Raw genomic sequence first — 7,899 nt, 5'->3', positions numbered from 1 at the left:
TCTCGCTCGCAGTTTCAGCGAAGATCCCGGAACTAACGAGAATCTCGTTGCGGCCTCCGCCCTTTGGGATTCCCGAGGCCACGGTTTCTAGTCTTCCCTCCAGTGCCCTGGAAAGTCAGATGCACGGGCTCTGGCAGGGAGAGTCGTGAGGGCGGCGGACCCGCAGTGATGGAGGGCCCTCGTCCCAGTTTCACACAAACCAATTGGAAAATAGCATCTTCTTTCCAACTTTAACCATTCTCTCATATATTTGGTCTTAATGTAGTCATGGGTGTGACTGAAGGAGGCGTTTGCATTATTTATAACACTTTTTTTTTTGGTAACGATGTACTCTTGTCTTATTCGTGAAATTAAATATTATTTTTTTGTTAATAAACTCGAAAGACTCGGTTTGGGTAAAGATGTATTTGTTAAACGTTACAGAAACTCAGAGACAAGGAAGCTATCTAAAGGTGATGGTTACTGATCAGAAATAAGCGGAAAAGAAATGTTAATTTTTATTTTTTAAAAAATATTTTATTTATTTGTCAGAGAGAGAGGAGCGAGAGTGAGCACAGGCAGACAGAGTGGCAGGCAGAGGCAGAGGGAGAAGCAGGCTCCCTGCCAAGCAAGTAGCTGGATGTGGGACTGGATCCCTGGGATCATGACCTGTGCTGAAGGCAGCTGCTTAACCAACTGAGCCACCCAGGCGTCCCAAGAAATGTTAAATTTTAAAGAAGAGCGATAAATTTTGTTGTTCTTCTTGCAGTGAAGAGAATGACCAGAATCAAGAGAAGATGTTTGGTATTCTTTTAGGATGAAGTATGGCGAATTAGAATATATTTTAGGGGAGTGGAAAGGGATATTGTTAGAGGTGAGAAAGGATGAGTTCTTCCTTCACCAAATCTATATAACAGAAAACCAATTTTTTTTTCTTATCGTCACGAAACAGATTTTTCATTGGGCACATGGCCATCCAACTAAATAGGTCCTTTCATAGTTTCCCTTGCAGCCAAATGGGGCTGACTAAATTTTGGCCAGTTAGTATAAATTGTTGTGTAGCTCTTTAGGGACATAGGGAAAGAGGAGGTCCTCCCTGCTTGCTTGCTTGCTTGCTTGCTTTTTTAAAGATTTATTTATTTGACAGAGATCAGAAATAGGCAGAGAGGCAGGCAGAGAGAGAGGAGGAAGCAGGCTCCCTGCCGAGCAGAGAGCCAGATGCAGGACTCCATCCCGGTACCCTGAGATCTGACCTGAGCCAAAGGCAGAGGCTTAACCCACAGAGCCACCCAGGCGCCCCTCCCTACTTTCTTTAACTTTATTTTTCTCCCTGGAAAGCTGTACTCTCAGGTTACAAGCAGCAAGTTTGTGCAATGAAGAGAAGGGCCACACTTTAAGGATGGCAGAGCAGTGAGAAAGAAAACATGAGTCCCTGACAACTGATGGAGCTGCCCTATTCTCAACAGCCCACTTCTGGATCTGTTTCACCTTAAACACCTGTTTATTCCCCTCCAAGTTTTTACTTAAATTCCAGTTAGTTAACATACAGTATAATATTAGTTTCAGGTGTAGAATTTAGTGATTAAAAAACACACCCATGTTTTGAAAGTCCCCGTTATTTGGGGGATTTTCTGTTATTGCAGCTGAGCCAAATCTAACTGAAGAATGGAATAAAAAAATAGAGATGGAGTTAGCCAGAGAAGAATGCTCCTTTGAGGCAGGAGGGAAGAGTTAATATATGAAGTAGAGAATGTGAATGCAAGGAAAGTAAAGTGGGGGGAAGAAAAGAAGGGCTTTTGGATGGATAACCTCAATCTTCTCCATAGATAGAAGAGTCATCTGCTTAGAGGAATGGAAAAGGTTTAGATTGACCCTTGTGGAGAATGTGGTAAGGAACAAAAAGAAGGAATTAAAAAAAAAGATTTTATATTTGAGAGAGAGCAAGAGAGAGAGAGAGAGCATGAGTGGCAAGGAGAGGCAGAGGGGAGGGAGAAAGGCTCCCTGCTTAATGTGGGACTCAATCCCAGGACTCTTGAGATCATGATCTGAGCCAAAGGCAGATACTTAACTGATTGAGCCACCCAGGCACCTCAACGAAGGAATTTTAGTATGGCCACGTAGCAATGAGACTATGTAAGAAGAAGAACATAAAACAGGCTAGATTTCACGAGAAGGTAGAACTGCTGTAGAGGAAGGAAAGTGGAACTACTGGAGTTATATGCATTAACTCATTAACTATACAGCAACTTCCATATCAGCAAATGCATGGAAATGAAATTAAGATCACAGGAGTGGGTATAGAAAATTGGAGAATTTTAGAAAATCAATGTGTAATATTCACTTCCAAGCATGGCCACTTTAAACAAAACTCCCAAACATTACAATCTAACAAGATTAAGAAACAAAATACAAAAATTAAAATGTCAGTACATACTCATAATCTGAGAAGACTGAACTGGTCTAGTATCAACAGATTGGCTGATAATAGGGAAAACTGCAATGTGTTCTGTTTTTGTTTTATGTGGGTTTACCAGGTCTGCCCTGTTTCCGTTTCTATCTTTTTGCCACCCTCCTTACCCATTATGGATTTAGGACAAATACCCAATTTTAGGTAAATATAGTATGAAAATACAGGAGTTAGCACTCAGGCCCAAAGGGAAACTCTCCCTTGATAGTCAGTATTTTACTAATTAAACCCTTAAAATGAAGGGTTGACTCTCCCTGAAATTTCAGGCATTAACGAAAGGATGAGAGTTTTAGTTAATGAACCTTCTAAAAATAAAACTTTTAGTTATTCTGCATTATTACATGTAAACATTAAAGTTTGGCATATAAGATGGTCCCCGGTGATCCCATCACTGTTTCAAACCCTAGAGTGGGGGCTTGACCAGGTGATAAAGAATGTCAAAAGCGATGAGTATCTCTTTCATGATTAGGTTGCCAAAAAAGCTGGCTTCCATCTTGCACCCTCTTACCTGCTCATTCTGTGGGAAGCTAGTCACATATTATGAGCCATCCAATGGAGGGCCATGTGTCAAGGAAACGAGGGAGGCCTCTTGGCCTATAGCCAAAAAGGAATTCAGTCCAGCCAACAACTATATGAGCGAGCTTGGAAGTAAACCCACCTCAGTCAAGCTTATAGGTGAGACTGTAGTCCCAGCAGACACTTTGACTGCAACCTTTTGTGACACCATAAGGTACACAGAAACAGCAGTAAATGTCATTATCAAATAATTTTGTCTGCTCCTTCATGTCTAGCTTCTTTCACTCAGCATGTGTCTGAGATTCATCTGTTACTGTATTTAAGTTTTATTGCTTATTATCCATTGTATGATTATAATACAGTTTATTTATCCATTCCACTGTTAATAGCATTTGGATGGGTTCCAGTGTTCAGCTACTATGAATAAAGTGCTGTATACATTTATATATGTCCTTTCTGGACAAGTATTTTTCTCTTGAGTAAATACCTAGAATAATTGCTTGGTCATATGATAAGTGAATATTGGATTTTGTAAGAAATGCTAAGGTATTTTCCATAGTAGTCATACCATTTTACATCCCCACCAGCAATATGAGAGTCCTGCTTGCTCCACATACTTGTCAACACTTGCTGTCAGTCTTTTAAAATTGTAGCTATTTTGTATTCTAGTGGTTTCCTTGTGGTTTTAAATTGCATTTCCCTGATAATGGTGTTAAACACTTTTAATGTTTCATTGGCTATTCATATGGTTTTTTTTTTTTTTTTTGGCTATTCATATGTTTTTGTTGGAGAAAAATCTGTTCTAACCTTTTGCCTATTTTTTTATTGGGTTGTCCTATTAAGAAGTTATAAGAGTTCTTGGGGCGCCTGGGTGGCTCAGTGGGTTAAGCCGCTGCCTTCGGCTCAGGTCATGATCTCAGGGTCCTGGGATCGAGTCCCGCATCGGGCTCTCTGCTCAGCGGGGAGCCTGCTTCCTCCTCTCTCTCCGCCTGCCTCTCCAACTGCTTGTGATTTCTCTCTGTCAAATAATTAAATAAAATCTAAAAAAAAAAAAAAAAAAAAAAAAAAAAGAAGTTATAAGAGTTCTTTATGCAATCTGAATACAAGACTATTATAGACACAATTTATAAATATTTTCTCTTATTCTGTAGGGGTATCTCTTCACTTTCTTGACAGTGCCTTTGAAGTGCAATTTAAAAAATTGATTATGCCTTAATTTTCATTAGAAATATGTATTTTTTGGGCGCCTGGGTGGCTCAGTGGGTTAAGCCGCTGCCTTCGGCTCAGGTCATGATCTCAGGGTCCTGGGATCGAGTCCCGCATCGGGCTCTCTGCTCAGCAGGGAGCCTGCTTCCCTCTCTCTCTCTCTCTGGCTGCCTCTCTGTCTACTTGTGATTTCTGTCAAATTAATAAATAAAATCTTTAAAAAAAAAGAAATATGTATTTTTTTTAACCAATCTGTGGCTTATATTTTCACTTTATTTTTTAAAAGGAAGGACTTTTTTTTTTTTAAGATTTTATTTATTTGACAGATGGGTAGAGAGAAAACACAGGTAGGCAGAGTGGCAGGCAGAGGGAAAGGGAGGCACAGGATCCCCACTGAGCAGGGAGCTCATGGAGGGCTCGATCTCAGGATCCTGGGATCATGACCCGAGCCAAAGGCAGCCACTCAGCTGACTGAGCCACCCAGGCGCCCCATATTTTCACTTTCTTTTTTTTTTTTTTTAAAGATTTTATTTATTTATTTGACAGACAGAGATCACAAGTAGGCAGAGAGGCAGGCAGAGAGAGAGAGAGAGAGAGGGAAGCAGGCTTCCTGCGGAGCAGGGAGCCCGATGCGGGGCTCGATCCCAGGACCCTGAGATCATGACCCGAGCCAAAGGCAGCAGCCCAACCACTGAGCCACCCAGGCGCCCCATATTTTCACTTTCTTAAGTGTCTTTTGAGGGCCAGAAGATTTAAATTTTTATTAAATCCAGTTATCAGTGTTTTCTTTTTATGGTTTTTTATCAAAAAGCCTTGCACGGGATGCCTGGGTGGTTCAGTCGTTAAGCGTCTGCCTTCGGCTCAGGTCATGAGCCCAGAGTCCTGGGATTGAGGCCCGCATCCGGTATGCTGCTTGGTGGAAAGCCTGCCTCTCCCTCTCCCAATCCCCCTGCTTGTGTTCCTTCTCTCGCTGTCTCTCTGTGTCAAATAAATAAATAAAGTCTTTAAAAAAAAAAGCTTTAGAGCCAGTTTTAATTTTCCTGCTTTGTTCTAATCTCATACACATCAAAGAAGAAATTTTCAACTAAAAAGAAAAAAGACATTCCTTCTAGGGAAGGAAATTGAGAGTTTCATCAGGAGGAGTATATATGCTAGAAATCAATAGAATATTACCTTCAAATTGCTCAGGCAAAGTATTTGGAAACTTAGAATTCGACAATGTCAAATGATCATTTAAGATTGAGAACAAAATGAAGACATTTTCAGGCAAACAGGACCTAGAAAGCTTACTGTGCCAAAGACCTTCAGTGAAAGAATTACTAATGACACACTTAAGAAAAAAGCAAACTTAAATGGAGTAGGTAGGATGCAACAATCAACAGTGAGGAGAGAAACAAGAAAAACAGAGCTGAGTCAAAGTAATGGATATTGTAAAACATGAACCTCTTAAAATAATGGACCAACACACATAAAAATCTTGTATGACATTTTATACATTTATTCACTGTTGAGAGACACATATTGAAGTTTTGTTTGGCTTTTCTGGTAGTGAGACTATAACAGCCATATTCTATTTGGGGGATTTGGATCGGTTTTAGCCACTCTTTTTTTTTTAAGGTAAAATATTACGTTTCTAACCTTACTCACTCTTGTCTCAACAGAAGCAGTACTTTCCTATCCATAGGGCAAGCTCTTTAAGAAAGTGTTTTCACTGAATTTCTAAAGTTTACATATAAATTGTTCATATTCAGTAAAAGCCTATTTACAAACAAGGCAAACAAAGGTCTCTGTCAGAATATCCACTCATTGTCTCATCCTACTCTAAGGCTAATTTTTTTTCAAGGGGAGCCTCCTAGCAGTAGACATTCCCTAGCCCCACTTCCTTCTATATGCCCCCAATCCCTTTTCCCCACTTTGATCATTAACAGATGGCCTCTACTGCTCCTGTTCATGTACAGATCTCTCTCCCTCTACCACATATACCATATGCTCCTTGAAGACAGCGGTTCTTTATTATTTGTGTCTGTCTGCCAATATCTTACAGCTGCTGGCATATAGTAAGCTTTTGATAAATCTTTGAATGAATGCATGAATAGCTTTATGGCTTGGATATTTAAAAATTATTCATAATTTATTTTCAAATCATACTCAATTTGAATTCAAATAGGTCAAAATCAATATAATACTCCAGGATGCTTTCAACTATTCAAACAACTCAAACAATATACACTTTATTTTAATTAAGTAATTCATAATACTCAAAATATAGGTGAAATTAAAGACTATTATAAATATTTATTAATGCTTTATATTTTGCCTGTAATTTATAATACACCATTATAGACACATAAAAGTAGAATTATCTAATGGAAACATTTTCCTGTCCTAAGTGTATTTCTAATTCTGAAAACTATAAAAAATATTAACAAAAGTTATGTTACACAGTTTTCAAAAATATGACATATCCCATCAACAACTTTATGGGGAAATGATAGGTACAAGTTCTGGTATATTAGGAAGTTACCTTTATAAAAATATGTTCAGAATCATAAGTTGGTATATTTGATAATGAAAACAAATGGTTGAAATTCTCATTAAAACAAGTTCAAATTTCCCTAAATGTACAATTAGCAGAGAGATGAACTGTTGATCATTTCACTTCCCCAATACCGAAAATGCTGGGTGGAAAAGTTGGAAGAAAATTTGTTCAAAAATGAGATGTAATTAAATGAATCTTAGACCTTCTATTACTGAAAACTGAGTTACTAGTTGACTCTGGTAAGGAGAAGTTTGATCATTCATTCAAAATAGAGTAACTTTATTTCCCATTCCACACATAGCTGCTTAAAAGATCTTCTTTGGGAACAGAAAAATTATTAGCTATTTGTGATCCAATCTAGCACTGGCTATCTCTAAATGGATATTCTTCTAGCATACTGGCACAACATAGTCTACAAAATTTACACCATGTGAACATATTTTATAAGACATCTTGGTCCTTCTGGTGACTACAGTTTCTTAAATGAGAATATAAGATAGACTCATTACAGAACAAATTCTAAGTTACAGTACATTGTGTTAATGTAAGGCTCCAGTGTATTTTGGAAATGTAATAGACTGTAGCTTCTTTTCATGTTTACTGGAAAAAAACCCAATTATATAAATTCTTTCTACCTTGAGTCATTGGATACACCTCTCCCCAGAAGACATATCTGTTATGTATACACTATTGATAACTTAGCTTTCAGCTTTAAGCGATTATTTGGTAGTATTACTGTTCTTTATTTTATGGCTTTTTAAACATTAAGTCCTCAAATATTTGAAAGGCATTCATTATATTCTGATAGTTTACAAAAAAAAAAAAAAAAAAAAAAAAAAAAAGATGTGAACACCAGCTTGGAAATTTGTCAAGTCTTGAAAAATCATTTTTTAAAAAATGGTTTTCAATAACAGAAATTAAAGGTACAGAAATGAAACATACAAAAAACTCATTTTAAAATTCCATACACACATGATCCCCTTCACAAAATGAATCTATAATCTTGTTTGTCAAGAGAAGAGAGATATGGATCAATTAGTAACATAAGTTGTTGTTTTTTTTCATTTTCAAAATAACCCTTTGAACAATCCATTTTTATAAGTCTAGGGTTTTAAAAAGGAATAAGTGTGACATAAAGTTCCCTCTTAAAATATCTTGACCAATTCACTGTTTAGGCTTAAGTTAAAATGAG

The sequence above is a fragment of the Mustela erminea genome, chromosome 10 (genome assembly GCF_009829155.1).
Source record: "Mustela erminea isolate mMusErm1 chromosome 10, mMusErm1.Pri, whole genome shotgun sequence".
Lineage (NCBI taxonomy): Eukaryota > Metazoa > Chordata > Mammalia > Carnivora > Mustelidae > Mustela > Mustela erminea.
The sequence above is the reverse complement of the archived record's forward strand: the minus strand, read 5'-3'. Positions refer to the sequence as shown.